This window comes from Pan troglodytes, chromosome 20 (genome assembly GCF_028858775.2).
Source record: "Pan troglodytes isolate AG18354 chromosome 20, NHGRI_mPanTro3-v2.0_pri, whole genome shotgun sequence".
In the NCBI taxonomy this organism is placed as follows: Eukaryota; Metazoa; Chordata; class Mammalia; order Primates; family Hominidae; genus Pan; species Pan troglodytes.
In genome coordinates, this window is record NC_072418.2 from 49,486,547 (window position 1) to 49,502,116 (window position 15,570).

General features: G+C 44.4%; 2 pseudogenes across 2 annotated transcripts in view; one reads left to right on the plus strand and one right to left on the minus strand.

The window, feature by feature from the left end:
- The window catches only part of PPP5D1 (PPP5 tetratricopeptide repeat domain containing 1), a 125,227-nt pseudogene that overhangs the window by 77,412 nt on the left and 32,245 nt on the right, over nucleotides 1-15,570 (minus strand). The window lies entirely within an intron of this gene.
- Nucleotides 4,909-5,894, plus strand: LOC107969767 (glyceraldehyde-3-phosphate dehydrogenase-like; annotated as a pseudogene).

The following is a 15,570-nucleotide window of genomic DNA, read 5'->3' on the forward strand; positions in this document are numbered from 1 at the left end:
TAACATCTAAATGTACTGTGAGTCTAGAGGCTTGGAGTCTTACAGATTGACAAGGTTACTAAACAACAAGAGAGAGCCTCCAAGCCTTTTTGAGAATTGACATTAAGATTTCGTGGCCGGAAAAGGAGAATCAGACCAGAAGCAAAAATCTGATTTCATATATTATTGTTCCATTCAAGATTGTTGTTTCCAATGGTCTCAAATAGCTGCTATAAATATGGAGTGATCACAGGAACTATCAATGGCTTACAGACACCTTATGGAAGCTCACTGCACCATCTGTAAAGTTGTCTTGCCAAAGAGTGAGATTTAAATTTGATTGAGCTTCTAGTTCTAAATACTAGTTTACAGGATAAACAGGGAACAGAGGAATACATTAAAAAACCCCACATGGATGCAGTCAGCAGAATTCAGAATGTGGAAAAGCTATAGGAGAAAATGACCTGGTTTCTCCAAAAAATAACTGCAAGAAATTAAATAATGATCCATGCTACAATATGGATGAACCTTTAAAACATTATGCTAAGTGAAAGAAGCCAGACACAGAAGCCCACATATTGTATGATTTCATTTATATGAAATAACCATAATAGGCAAATCTGTAGAAAAAGAAGAAACTGAGTGGTTGCTGGGGCTGCCAACCGGCATGGGGTTTCTTTTTTGGGATGATGAAATGTTCTAGAATTAGATAATGGCGATAGTTGGACAACTCTGTGAATATACTAAAAGCCATCAAATTGTAACCTTTAAATGGATGGATTATATGATACATGGATTTTCTCTAAATAAAGCTATTTAAAAATCACAAAGAAAAAAAGAAGGGGAGGTGTATTAGTTGAATGAAATACATGGGCTTTGTTTTGATCCTGACTGAAAATGTTTTAAAATTATGAGACAATTGGACAAATTTGAACACTGACTAAATACTTGGTGATATTAAGAAAGTACAGGCCAGGTGCAGTGGCTCATGCCTGTAATCCCAACACTTTGGGAGGCCAAGGTGGGAAGATTGCTTGAACCCAGGAATTCGTGACCAGCCTAAGCAACATAGCAAGACCCCATGTCCACAAAAAAAAAATAATAAGAAGAATAAATTAGCCAGGCATGGCGGCATACGCCTGTAATTCCAGCTACTTGGGAGGCTGAAGTGGGAGAATCACTTGAATCAAGGAGGTGGAGGCTGCAGCGAGCCGTGATCATGCCACAGCACCCCAGCCTGGGGAATGGAGCAAGACCCTGTCTCAAAAAAAATTAAGAGAAAATATTTTTAGTATTGGGTGGGTATTGTAATGATATTGTAATTATGTTTTTAGTAGTAGTTATCTCTTGGAGATACATACTGAAGTGTTTACAGGTTAAATACTATGTCTGAAATTTGCTTTAAAATAATCCAATCATAAGGGAAAGCAGGAGTATATAGATGAAATGAGACTGACATATATTGACAATCATTGAACATAAGAAGGTTCATTATACATTCTCCCTGCTTTTGGACAGTTTGAAATTTCCCATAACAAAAAGAAAAAATAAAAATCTAAATGCTTAAGAATTATATCTGGAAGAGATCTTTAGGGGTGGGACTCATAAATGGAATTGATTGGAAGCAAATAGACCAAAAACTTACCAAGCATTTGAGGAAATTTTCTTACTAAGGAAACCATAAGCCTGATCTATAAAAGACTAATTGCTCAATGTCTCAGAGAGGTGAGTTGACTTCTGCAGAGTCCCTGAAGACATACAGAGAGGAAATGGTGCAGAAGCAATATCGAAAGACATAACATCTGCAAATGTTTCAGAACTGATGAAAGACACCAATCCACAAATTCAAGAAGTCTTTCAAACTCAAAATAAAATAAACACAAAGGAAATCAAACACAGACACATTATAGTAAAACTCCTAAAAGACAAAGGCAAAGAGAAAAGTCTTAAAAGCAGTCATATAAAAAAAAGGGTAGATTACCTTCAAAAGAGGAACATTATTAAAGCTGACAGCTGACTTCTCAATCAGAAGATAGTGAATCATATTTTTAAAGTGCTGAGAAAAAGTAAATGCCAACATAGAACATATACTCAGTGAAAAAAGGATTATGACATACTGTAGTGCCAGCTTAAACATACTATATAAGATTATTTTTAACTTTATGGACTCAAACTAATACTGAGCTATTTAATGAATAATCTTTGAACACCTGGATAATGTATAAGTACGGGTTAATATATAAGATTTTAAAAAGAAAATGAGAAAGAAAAACAGACTGTATCATGCCATCTGGATGATGGGCAAAAACAGTAAAACTAGAATTTGATGTTTTTTGTCTTTAAAATGACAAAGGGATCTTAAAGTATTCAGTCTGCTCTCAGCAAGGCATAGTAAAAAGTTAATTCTTTTTTTTTTTTTTTTTTTTGAGACGGAGTCTCGCTCTGTCACCCAGGCTGGAGTGCAGTGGCGCGATCTCGGCTCACTGCAAGCTCCGCCTCCCGGGTTCACGCCATTCTCCTGCCTCAGCCTCCCGAGTAGCTGGGACTACAGGCGCCCGCTACCACGCCCGGCTAATTTTTTGTATTTTTAGTAGAGACGGGGTTTCACCGTGTTAGCCAGGATGGTCTCGATCTCCTGACCTCGTGATCCGCCCGCCTCGGCCTCCCAAAGTGCTGGGATTACAGGCGTGAGCCACCGCGCCCGGCCATAAAAAGTTAATTCTTTACTTTCTGTGAAATTTGTCCGGGTAGCAGAGGTTCTTGCCTTACTAAATATTCTTGTTTGAGAAGATTTAACTTTTTTTTCCTTTTTGCTGACCTTTGTCATATTGTTGAATTGTTTATTTTTTAAAACATGCAGTAAAAGATTCTCACTTACAAAAAGCTAAATTCCCTTACAGTTACCTTCCACTTTATTTATTTATTTATTTATTTATTTATTTATTTATTTATTTTTGAGACAGAGTTTCACTCTGTCACCCAGGCTGGAGTCCAGTGGCATGATCTTGGCTCACTGCAACCTCCGCCTCTCAGGTTCAAGTGACTCTTCTGCCTCAGTGTCCTAAGTAGCTGGGACTACAGGCACGTACCACCATGCCTGGCTAATTTTTTGTATTTTTAGTAGAGACAGGGTTTTGCCTTGTTGGCCAGGCTGGTCTCAAACTCCTGACCTCAGGTGATCCACCCACTTCAGTTTACCAAAGTGCTGGGATTACAGGCATGAGCCACCATTCCTGGCCTATATTTATTTATTTATTTATTTTTTTTTTGAGACAAGGTCTCACTCTGTCACCCAAGCTGCAGTGCAGAGGTGCAATCACAGCTCTCTGCAGCCTTGAACTCCCAGAGCCAAGTGATAATCCCACCTCAGCTGGGATCACAGGCATGCACCACCAATGCCCAGGTAATTAAAAAAAAAAAAAAAACTGTAGAGACAGAGTCTCCCTATGTTGCCCAGGCTGATCTCTAACTCCTGAACTCAAATGATCCTCCTGCCTCAGCCTCCCAAAGAGTTGGGATTACGGGCATGAGCCACTGTGCCTGGCCTATTTTTGAATATCTTGATTGTCATTATGGTTAATAGGGTAGCCAAGCTATAATTACTCCTTTCTCTTAGGCAATTATGCACCTATTTTAGTCAAGTGATCAGTATTTTGGACAATTCTTTTTGATGTTTCCTTTCATAAAATCAGACTATAAATTCAGAAAAGTTAAAAATCATCAAGATGTTTGTACATTCAAAATAATCTTTGGCCCTTCCTGGATGGCCAAAGCACCAAAGATCTGTTCCCTCACCTTGTAACCCACCATAGGAAATACACACACAGGGCGGGATGCTAGAACTCTTAAGTATATTTGATATGCTTTTCTTTTTTTTCAAGACAGAGTCTCACTCTGTTGCCCAAGCTGGAGTACTGTGGTGTGATCTTGGCTCACTGCAATCTCTGCCTCCCGGGTTCAAGCGATTCTCCTGCCTCAGCTGGAGAATGTTGCCCAGGGTGGTCTCGAAGTCCTGGGCTCAAGCAATCCACCTGCCTCGGCCTCTCAAAGTGCTGGGATTACAGGCGTGAGGCACCACGCCCAGCCTATATTTGATGTGCTTCTGTTTTTAAAATGATTCTACAATAGTGTAAAAACCTCCCTGATTTTTGAACACACAATGTGAAAAATGCTTTCAAACTAAAAAGATGAGCTCAGCCTTCCTTAGATTAATTTTGTGCATTAAATGTCACTATTATAAATATATCTCAGAGACTGTCCACTTTTACAGGATGGTGATGTGTCAATATCTTCAGTGTCCATAATCTGTTCTTGCCCCCAGGAGAAACATTGATCTAATTCTCTTGGAATAATTATATAGTATGCCCTAATAGAGCATTCTGTTTTCTTCTTATTAGATAGTATTAGTCACTGTAGTAAATTCCCCATCATTATTTAGTCCTACAATCAATAAGTGACTTCTGCTTTCCTTTCATGCTTTCCTGAAGGTTAGCTGGAAACTACAGGCCAGAAATTGGGTCTTGGACAAAGGAGAGTCAAAGTGCCTCGATGAATAGACAATACCTGATACCCTGAGCTATTGACACTTCAAGAAATAGACTCACTGGGTTCAGGTTTTCCCATGTGTATGAGTCTGTTTTCATGTTGCTGATAAAGACATACCTGAGACATGGTGATTTATAAAGAAAAAGAGGTTTAGTGGACTTACAGTTCCACGTGGGGCTGAGGAGGCCTTCCAATTATGGTGGAAGGCGAAAGGCACATCTTACATGGCAGCAGGCAAGAGAGAGAACTTGTGCAAGGAAACCCCCCCTTATAAAACTATCAGATTGGCTCTCTGCTCCTCCCGTTCAACAGACGGCTGCATCTTCTTGTGCTTTGCCAGCCACGTACGTCCCTGAGACACCACAGTGAAGTTGAAGTCCGGAGTCAATGGATTTGTTGGAACTGGGAGCCTGGTCACCAGGGCTGCTTTTAACTCTAGTAAAGTAGATATTGTTGCCATCAATGACCCCTTCATTGACCTCAACTACATGGTCTACATGTTCCAGTATGATTCCACCCATGGCAAATTCCATGGCACCATCAAGGCTGAGAATGGGAAGCTTGTCATCAATGGAAATCCCATCACCATTTTCGAGGTGCGAGACCCCTCCAAAATCAAATGGGGCAATGCTGGTGCTGAGTCCATCATGGAGTCGACCGGCATCTTCACCACCATGAAGAAGGCTGGGGCTCGCTTGCGGGGAGGAGCCAAAAGGGTTATCATCTCTGCCCCCTCTTCTGACGCTCCCATGTTCGTGATGGGCATGAACCACGAGAAGTATGACAACAGCTTCAAGATCATCAGCAATGCCTCCTGCACCACCAACTGCTTAGTGCCCCGGCCAAGGTCACCCATGACAACTTTGGTATTGTGGAAGGACTCATGACCACAGTCCACGCCATTACTGCCACCCAGAAGACTGTGGATGGCCCCTCTGGGAAACTGTGGCATCATGGCCGTTGGACTCTCCAGAATATCATCCGTGCCTCTACTGGCACTGCCAAGGCTGTAGGCAAGGTCATCCTTGAGCTGAATGGGAAGCTCATAGGCATGGCCTTCCATATCCCCACTGCCAACGTGTTGGTCATGGACCTGACCTGCCATCTGGGAAAACCCTGCCAAATATGATGATGTCAAGAAAATGATGAAGCAGGCATTGGAGGACCCCCTCAAGGGCATCCTGGGCCACACTGAGCACCAGGTCGTCTCCTCTGACTTCGACAGCGACACCCACTCTTCCACCTTCAATGCTGGGGCTGGCATTGCCCTTAGCAACCACTTTGTCAAGCTCATTTCCTGGTATGATGATGAATTTGGCTACAGTAACAGTATGGTGGACCTCATGGCCCACATGGCCTCCAAGGAGTAAGACCCCAGACCACCAGCCCCAGAGAGAGCATGAGAGGAAGAGAGAGGTCCTCACTGCTGGGGAGTCCCTGCCAACTCAGTCCCCCACCACACTGCGAATCTCCCCTCCTCACAATTTCCATGCCGATCCCCCAAAGAGGGAGGGGCCTAGGGAGCCCCACCTTGTCATGTACCATCAATAAAGTCCTCTATGCTCAGCCAAAAAAAAGAACAAAAGAACCATCAGATCTCGTGAGACTTATTCACTACCACGAGAACAGCACGAGAAAGACCTGCCCCCATGATTCAATTACCTCTCACCAAGTCCCTCCCACAACACGTGGGAATTGTGGGAGCTACAATCCAAGATGAGATTTCGGTGGGGACACAGCCAAACCATATCACCGTGTAAACCAGCATTGTCCTCCCAAGTAGACACCTGTGATATTCTGTACCAGAAGCAGAACCAGAATTTCCAGAGTTCTTTCTATTCCATAAGTAGATTATTTCATGACGACTAACCCTGTATCTGATAAAAATAAATAAATAAATAGGCCGGGCGCGGTGGCTCACGTCTGTAATCCCAGCACTTTGGGAGGCCGAGTCGAGTGGATCACGAGGTCAGGAGATCGAGACCATCCTGGCTAACACGGTGAAACTCTGTCTGTACTAGAAATACAAAAAATTAGCCGGGTGTGGTGGTGGGCCCCTGTAGTCCCAGCTACTCGGGAGGCTGAGGCAGGAGAATGGCGTGAACCCGGGAGGCGGAGCTTGCAGTGAGCCGAGATTGTGCCACTGCACTCCAGCCTGGGTGACAGAGCGAGACTCCGTCCCAAAATAAATAAATAAATAAATAAATAAATAAATAAATAAATAAATAAATATTTTTTAAAAAACAGACTCCTATTTACATAGAACAAAATGAAACTGATGAAGGAAATCTGCTTGTGGTTATTTATTTTTAATATTATTGAGAATTGCTTTACAAATGTTCTTTCTTTTTATGGGCATAGGAAGAAGCTCTTTTCCTTTCTTCGTGACCCACTGCCAACTCTCAATTTAACATTTATACTTGAGGAAATTGGAATGAAAGCCTCTCAGTAGTATTTTTCCATCTGACTCTTCCAAATTCTGGAAAACATATCCTGTGTCAAATCTCAATATAAATTATAAACTGTCCGGGTGCAGTGGCTCACGCCTGTAATCCTAACACTTTGGAAGGCAGGGGTAGGATGATGTCTTGAGCCCAGGAGTTTAAGACCAGCCTGGGTAATACAGCAAGACCCCATCTCTACAAAAAATAATTTTTAAAAAATATTAGCCAGGCGAGGTGGCACACGCCTGTAGTCCCAGCTTGGGAGGCTGAGGTGGGAAGAGTGCCTGAGCCCAGGAAATCGAAGCTACAGTGAGCCATGATTGCACCACTGAACTCCAGCCTGGGTAACAAACCAAGACTGTCTCAAAAAAAAAAATTATAAGCTAACAAATCATCAGAGACTGAAATATTATAATAATTCTAATCAGAATGCAGATGAATGCATTTATGATGGGTAAGGCTTAGAAATTTGGTTGTGCTTGAATTTTATGGTTATAATGTATCAATAAATAACTGAACCATATATATATATATATTATATCTGGAAAGATCCGTAATGATTCTGATAAAAATATGAAAAACATCAACTGACTAAGTAGTCAGTGCAACTACTTAGAATAATGGGTAGATATTATTATAAATAACTTCATCCTTTCTGACAATGCAGAATAACTTCATCCATCCTGACAATGTAGCATTTTCATGAGTTTAATATGCATTGGCTCCCATTGTTGCAAGGATATAGACAAATCAAATGTACTACCAAGGCTATACTGACAATATTGTATGTGAGAATAAAGCCAGTTAATCTAGTCAGAAAAGCCCACCATTATGGAACAAAGGCTGATGTGTAGAACTTCATTTGTAGAACCAGATCCTACAAGCCCTCCCAGGAAATTAAACCAGTACATATGCTGTGGTTTACAGGATCTCAGTCCAGACTTAAAGGATCTTGAAGGAGGAAGAATTCACCCATAAAAGTAGGCAGCAGGGTGTGGTGGCTCACGCCTGTAATCCCAGCACTTTCGAAGGCGATCACCTGAAGTCAGGAGTTTGAGACTAGCCTGGCCGCATGGTGAAACCCCGTCTCTACCAAAAAATACAAAAATTACCTGGGGGTGGTGACACATGCCTGTGATCCCAGCTCCTTGAGAGCCCAAGGTGTGAGACTCGCTTGAACCCAGGAGGCGGATGTTGCAGTGAACCAATATTGCGCCACTGCACTCCACCTCCAGGTGACAGAGGGAGACTCCGTCTCAAAAAAAAAAAAGTAGGCAGTAAAAGAAAGTTCTATTCGTTCCAGACTAATAGAGTCCAGTCCAAATATACAACTCTAGATTCCTTACATAATATCCAGACAGAAGCTAATTCTCTGGTTTTAGCAGTGCTCACCACCACATAATTCTAGATTTACTAACCATACAACAAGGAGGCCTCTGTGTGTAATTAACACCTCTTGTTTTATCTATGTAAGTTTACCAAGCCAAATAGGACAGAGCCTACACTATATAAAGGTACAATTCAGAGACCACATGAAATAGCCACCACTGAGTCTGTGTACTAATATAAATGATATACAAACATTATTGATCATTGGGATTGGGAATATATGCCACAAATTAAGCTCCAATTTGTTTTCTATTTCCCGTAACATTTGTGAGTTATCCGATATTTTAATTAAGAATAGTACAAACCAGAATCAGACCAACCCTTTATTTTATCAATAGTTACCTTTAGAGATAACATGATTTCAGGAGCTCTGTGCAGGAAACTTATTCAACACTTGGAAAATAAGACTTAAAAATGATTTTCGTCTGGCGCAGTGGCTCATATCTATAATCCCAGCACTTTGGGAGCCGAAGCAGGTGGATCACCTGAGGTCAGGAGTTCGAGACCAGCCTGGCCAACATTTCAAAAACCCGTCTCTACTAAAAATACAAAAATTAGCTGGGCATGGTGGCGGGCACCTGTAATCCCAGCTACTCAGGAGGCTGAAGCAGGAGAATTGCTTGAGCCTAGGAGGTGGAGGTTGCGGTGACCAGAGATTGCACCACTCCACTACAGCCTGGGCAACAGAGCAAGACCCTGTCTCAAATAAAATAAAATAAAATAAAATAAAATAAAATAAAATAAAATAAAAAGATTAGAACACCTGTTAGCCAATGAGGATAAGTGATGATGAGGGAAGCTGCATTTCCAGCATGCTTGGTCTCAGAGCAACACTGGCAGGACAAGTTTTAGCACAAGTGTCAAAGCTAAAATGCAGGTTGGGAGCAGGTGGGTCAGGTACTGCAAAAATACGGCCAGGTGCGGTGGCTCACGCCTGTAATCCCAGCATTTTGGGAGGCCAAGGTGAGTGGATCATGAGGTCAGGAGATTGAGACCATCCTTGCTAACACGGTGAAACCCCGTCCCTACTAAAAATACAAAAAATTAGCCGGGCGTGGTGGCGGGCGCCTGTGGTCCCAGCTACTCGGGAGGCCTGAGACAGGAGAATGGTGTGAACCCGGGAGGCGGAGCTTGCAGTGAGCTGAGATTGTGCCACTGCACTCCAGCCTGGGCGACAGAGCGAGACTCCGCCTCAAAAAAAAAAAAAAAACAAAAACAAATGGAAGGAAGGCTGGGGCTGGGGTTGTGGGGCCCACCCAGTGTACACTCCACGTGGCCCAGCTGAGAGCTCCTCAGGTTGACACAGAGCACAGGCAGACAACAGGTATCCTAATTTGCTTCCAACACCAAGGCCCTGGCGTATTTCAGAAAACCTCGGAAACAAACCCTAAATGCTCAGCATTTGGAGGCACTAAAAACATGCACAAAACACACAAGCATTGAGTGATTTATTTGCCATGATCTCTTGCTGCTGTTCAGATCCAAGAGACCTCAGGGAGAAGGGCTGAGCAGGCAGGGGTGTCCATCCGGCCACCGCCTCTCCCTTTCCTCTTGAGGGCTCTGGGGGGTGTTGGACTCACATGAATAATCCCAGATCTGAGGACGCTGACACTGTCACTGATGGGACAGAAAGCAGTCACGAGACCAAGTCTGGGCTCTCCTGGGGCTTCCGGTCTACTAGGATAAGTGGAAACTAAATAAACAACTGGAAATGCAATCATTTCATGGAGCAAAAACACATGCTACCAGGCAAGTCCAACTAGGTGATGTGGTGGAAAGTGACTGCAGGAGGACTCTGCTTTAGGTAGCAGGGCTGGGGAAGTTGGTGACACCTGGCAGGAAGGAATACAAAGGAATACAAAGGAGGTAGCCATGGTGGGCAAGGGGAGTGACAAGAGGAGAGGCCCAGGCATGGAGAAGAGAAGAGAAAGTGAAAGTGCAGAGATTTTTGTTTGTTTGTTTTTTGTTTTTTGAGACGGAGTCTTGCTCTGTCTCCCAGGCTGGAGTACAGTGGTGCAATCTCAGCTCACTGCAACCTCTGCCTCCCAGGTTCAAGCAATTCTCCAGCCTTAGCCTCCCAAGTAGCTGGGATTACGGATGCACGCCACCATGACTAATTTTCGTATTTTTTGTAGAGATGGGGTTTCACCATGTTGGCCAGGCTGGTCTCCAACTCCTGACCTCAGGTGATCCACCTGTCTCGGCCTCCCAAAGTGCTGGGATTACAGGTGTGAGCCACCACACCCGGCCAGTACAGAGCTCTTTAGTGAAGAACTTGGAGGACTTGAGGATCTGAGAGAGGCCAGAGGACAGCCCCCAGTGAGCAAGACTCAGTGAGTTCTCAACTTGAGGCAGGAAGAGATCAAGATATAGAGGCTCCTATTTTATTTCATGCATAAGACAGAGCCTTGGAGAGTCTTCAACAGGGGTGACAAGACCTGGATTGTGCTTTTTTTTTTTTTTTTTTTTGCAGAGTCTCACTCTGTCACCCAGGCTGGAGTTTAGTGGTGCAATCTCGGCTCACTGCAACCTCTGCTTCCCGAGTTCAAGCAATTCTCCTGCCTAAGCCTCCCAAGCAGCTGGAATTACAGGTGCGCACCACCACACCCAGCTAATTATTTTTGTATTTTTTGTAGAGACAGGGTCTCACTGTGTTGCCCAGGCTGGTCTCAAACTCGTGAACTGAAGCGATCCACCTGCCTCTGCCTCCCAAAGTGCTGGGATTACAGGCATGAGCCATCATGCCCAGCTGGATTGTGCCTTATAAAAGTCCCTTTGGCTGAATGTAGAGAGAAAATTTGAGGAAAGCAGGGGTGGAAACGAGTGGCCAGATTAGAAGGCTGTTTGCTCAAGCAGGAGAGAGAGCATCGTGGCTTGGGTGAGGGTAGGGGGAGAGAGAGGTAGATTCAGATTTGGGATTGATTTTGGAGGCATGACTAACCTGTGTTCTCACAAAAATGGATTTGTCCCCAGAGCAACTACAAGTCTATGTGACATCAAGGTTCATAAGACAGGAGAATCACCAAGGGAAAAATAGGGCCCCAACCAATAAGACAAAAGGAATAGATGTAAGGAGAATTGGAACAGGGCCCTAAGATCTAGAAGTGCTGGTGTTGGAGGTCAACAGAGTGTCATTCACTTTGTCAGCCAGCATTTCCACCCCTCTGGTTTGGTGTCAGTGTTTATCTGCTGGCTTTCTGCTTCATTCTTAGTCATCAGCACCCTCCTTTGTACCACCAGGCTAGAAGCCTGCAAACTATATTGCCCAGCTTCCCTTGTGAGATGGCTTCCCAATAGGTTCTGCTTGCAGGAAGCACCACTTCTCAATTCTTTCTGCTTCTAGGAGGGCCTCTGGCCACAGCCAAAGAGGTGAACAAGGTCCCAGTTCCCACTGGTCATGAATTTGTAATGTGTCAATTTCATTAAGCTGAAGGAGGTTTCCCACAAGCCTTTCCCTATGCAGCTGAAAGTTAGCATGGGCCCCAGGAGACAACGTGCATGAATGTGGAAGGCAGAAGGGAAGCAGAAGCCATATGCTTTTGTGTTGGGTAGGTGGGTGCAGGCCCAGGCACTGTGGCTGTCATGCACGTTGTTTGCACCTTGAGGCTCTCCCTGGGGATGTGAGGCAGCAGCCAGGCCCCTACCTCTCCCAGCTCCCACAGGATCCTCCCGCAGGTACACATTTAACTCCAAATCAAAGAGCAGTGACTTCTCCTGGAAGACATCCGCTCGTGAAAATTGGAGTCCTGGAGACTGTGAGGGTCCCGTCTGTCTACATGGCTTCCCACTGATCCTCTCAGTTCGTCTGCCCTGGCTTCCCCACTTTGTATCCCATCTTCCCTTCCCAATACCTGCCCTGCTGACTTCAGGCTGTACCAGCAGATGCAGAGAGATCACCCTTACATAGATGGCTCAATCAGCTTATGCAATGCATATGGTCAAATCCCTATCACCCATCCCTTATGAATTGTGATATTCAGCTTCCTATATCCATTTACCTAGATGATATGGTTTGGCTGTGTCCCCACCCAAAGCTTGTCTCCGAATTGTAGCTCCCATAATTCCCATGTGTTGTGGAGGGACCTGGTGGGAGATAATTGAATCATGAGGATGGTTCCCCCGTACTGTTCTGTAGTAGTGAATACGTCTCATGAGAGCTGATCATTTTATAAGGGTTTCCCCTTTCACTTGATTCTCATTCTCTCTTGCCTGCCACCATGTAAGACGTGACTTTTCCCTTCTGCCATGATTGTGAGGCCTCCCCAGCCATGTGGAACTGTAAGTCCATTAAACATCTTTTCCTTTATAAATTACCCAGTCTTGGGTATGTCTTTATCAGCAATTTGATCAAACACTAGTATCCAGTTATTTGATCAAACACTAACCTAGATGTTGCTATGAAAGTATTTTGTACATGTGACTGACATCTACTATCAGTTGACTTTAAGTAAATTATCCTAGATAATCTGGGTGAGCCTGATCCAATCAGTTGAAAGGCCTTTGGGGGAGCAGAACTGAGGTTTCCCTGAGGAAGAAGGAATTTTGCTTTTGAATGACATCAACTCCTGCCTGAGAGTTTCCAGCCTGCCCTGTGGATCTTGGACTTACCTAGCCAGCCCCTAAAATGGCAGAAGTCCATTCATTTGCAATAAGTAAATACATAAATACATAAATAAATACATGTACACATATATGCATACATATATACATGTATGTATATATATGTGTATGTGCATATATCTTAGTCTGTTTTGCTTTGCTATCAAAAAAATACCTGGGCTGGGCGCGGTGGCTCACGCCTGTAATCCCAGCACTTTGGGAGGCTGAGGTGGGTGGATCACAAGGTCAAGAGATCGAGACCATCCTGGCGAACATGGTGAAACCCTGTGTCTACTAAAAACACAAAAAACAAATTAGCTGGGCATGGTGGCATGTGCCTGTAGTCCCAGCTACTCGGGAGGCTGAGGCAGGAGAATGGCTTGAACCTGGGAGGCGGAGGTTGCAGTGAGCCGAGATTGCGCCACTGCACTCCAGCCTGGCGACACGGCGAGACTCCATCTCAAAAAAAAAAAAAAAGAACCAATCTGAGCCTGGGTACTGGGTAATTCATAAAGAAAAGAGGTTTATTTGACTCACCAGTCTGCAGTGTGAGGGCCACAGGCTTCTTCCACTCATGGCAGAAGTGGAAGGGTAGCTGGCATGTCCAAATCACATGGCAAGAGAATGAGCAAGAGAATGGGAAGATGCCAGTCTCTTTTTAATAACCAGCTCCCAGGGGAACTCTTGCAGGTGCTAATAGAGAGATAACTCACTCACTACCAAGAGGCTGACACCAAACCAATTGTGAGAAATTCACCTCCATGACCCAGACACCTCCCATTAGGCCCCACCCCTGACATTGGGGATCAAAATGCAACATGAGGTTTGGAGAGTCAAATATCCAAACTCCAGCAGCATATATGTGTATTTATATGCATACGTGTATATATCATATCTATATCTCCTACTGGTTCTGTTCTTCTGGAGAACCAGGACTGATACCTGGATACATATATGCATATCCACATCTTACTCCTCATCATTCTCTTTCTCTGACTGACACCTGGCTGGTACTCTGCTCTCCCAGAGCAAACCCAGAGAAGATATTTTATTTTGCTGGTATTTCACTTTCCTACTTGCTCTTGAGCATCTGTCTTTTAAAAGCTTATATGAGAACTAACAACTCTTGTTCATGCATTCCTGCATTTATTCCACAAATCTTTTTTTTTTTTTTTTTGAGATTGGGTCTCACTGTGTCACCCAGGCTGGAGTGCAGTGGTGCAATCTTGGCTCACTGCAACCTCTGCCTCCCAGGCTCAAGTGATCCTCCTGCCTCTGCTTCCTAAGTAGCTGGGACTATAGGCACATGACATCAGGCCCGCTAATTTTTGCATTTTTTGTAGAGGTGGAGTTTCACCATGTTGTCCAGGCTGGTCTCAAACTCCTGGGCTCAGGTGATCTGCCTGCCTTGACCTCCCAAAGTGCTGGGATTATAGGCATGAGCCATTCTGCCTGGCCTACTCCACGAACTTTTGAACGCCATGCACAAACATACCCTGTGCTGTGCTGTCTGATGACACACAGGTTACAATACTGATAATGGTCCCTACCCTCACAGACATCACTGTCCAGTGATGGGGGAAAGAGAGGGAGTGGGGAGAAGAATATTTATTAGTTATGTATTAGTTATCTACTGCCATATAACAAGTGTATTAGTTATCTACTGCCACATAAGAAATTACACCAGGCCAGGCATTGCGGCACATGCCTGTAATCTTGGCACTTTGGGAGGCCGAGGCAGGAGGATCACTTGAGCCCAGGATGCCGAGGCTGCAGTGAGCCATGATCGTACCACTGCACTCCAGCCCAGGCAACAGAGTAAGACACTGACTCAAAAAGACAAAAACAAAGGCAAAACAAAAATTACACCAACATGTATTGGCTTAAAACAAGAAACATTTACGATGTCACAATTTCCAGCAGTCAGGAATCTGGGTGAGGGTAACTGGGTGGCTTTGGCTGTAGGTTCCTCAAGGCTAGAGTCAAGGGGCTGGCTGGAGCTGCAGGCATCTCAGGGTGGAAAATCTGCCTCCAGACTCACTCATGGCAGTGGGCAGCCCTCAGGTCCTTGCTGGCTGTTGGCTGGAGGCATCAGTTCCTTGCCCCATGAGCCTCTCCCCGGGCAGTTCCCATAATGGAAGCCCCTTCCACAGAGCAAGCAAGGCAAGGTGGGGAGGACCAGCAAGATATAAACCAGTCTTCCAGTAACCTGTACCGGAAGTGACATCACATCACTTCTGCCATATGCTGTTTGTTAGAAGCTTGTCACTATGCCCAATCTACACACAAAGGGGTATAGGTCCCAGAAGGGCATGAATACCACGAGGCTGGACCACTGCAGGTCATCCTACCATAAGTAAACATGTTAAGATGTTAAGATAATAAATATGACCATGGCTTCACCTGGTGGGAAACAATGGCAAACAGAGTGACGAGGTAGAAAGTTCTAGTTTTAACAGTTTTTTTTTTTTAAAGACCAAGTCTCGCTCTGTCACCCAGGCTGAAGTGCAGTGGTGTGATCTTGATCTTGGCTCACTGCAACCTCCACCTCCCAGGTTCAAGTGATTCTTCTGCCTCAGCCTCCCAAGTAGCTGGGATCACAGGCCTGCACCAC